The sequence below is a fragment of the Bison bison genome, unplaced genomic scaffold (assembly GCF_000754665.1).
Source record: "Bison bison bison isolate TAMUID 2011002044 unplaced genomic scaffold, Bison_UMD1.0 scf7180017864364, whole genome shotgun sequence".
Classification (NCBI taxonomy): Eukaryota; Metazoa; Chordata; class Mammalia; order Artiodactyla; family Bovidae; genus Bison; species Bison bison.
The window spans coordinates 3,480,963-3,481,533 of NW_011494936.1; the positions used below are offsets into that span (position 1 = coordinate 3,480,963).

Here is a 571-nt window from a genome sequence, read left to right on the forward strand (position 1 = left end):
TGGGGGCTAGGAAAACTCCTGGGGTCTTCAGCCAAAGTGCAGGACGCTGCTGAACTGTTTAGGGAAGGCAGCCGAGCCTCGGATACAATGGAACCCTGGCAGACAGACGCAGGGACGGTCACTTACAATTGCACGCCAGAAAACCTCGGCTCCCCCCACCCACCCCAGACCCTTCTTTCTCCTCCTCTGTCCTCCTTTCCCCTCCTCTGCTTCCTCCCACTCTCCACACGTTGTGTAAGAAGTGAAATTTACAAACAGATCTCTTTCTTGCCACACAGGAGGAAACCACGCTGCCATGTGTTCCTTAGCAAGCTTAATATTCTATTCTCCTTCTCACTGACTCTCTTTCCTTCCCACCTTTCCATCTACTCTCCCCATTCCTTATTTTGACCTCCCTGGAAGGCTGTGGGAGCTGGCCAGGCCGGTATGGCGCCCCTAGGCACCCCAAGGCCGTAGATCACTTCTCCAGTTTATTTGAATAATCTAGCACGGGGACCCTCGCGTCCCGGTCGCCTGCAGCCGCATCTTGGGCAGGGTTTACGCCGCCACTGGCTGAAGCAAGAAGTGGAGA

The 571-nt window shown here is 55.0% G+C and overlaps 1 protein-coding gene across 1 annotated transcript in view; it reads right to left on the reverse strand.

Moving 5' to 3' along the window:
- Window positions 1-571, reverse strand: part of LOC104999789 (homeobox protein Hox-A7) — a 10,608-nt gene that overhangs the window by 8,720 nt on the left and 1,317 nt on the right. The window lies entirely within an intron of this gene.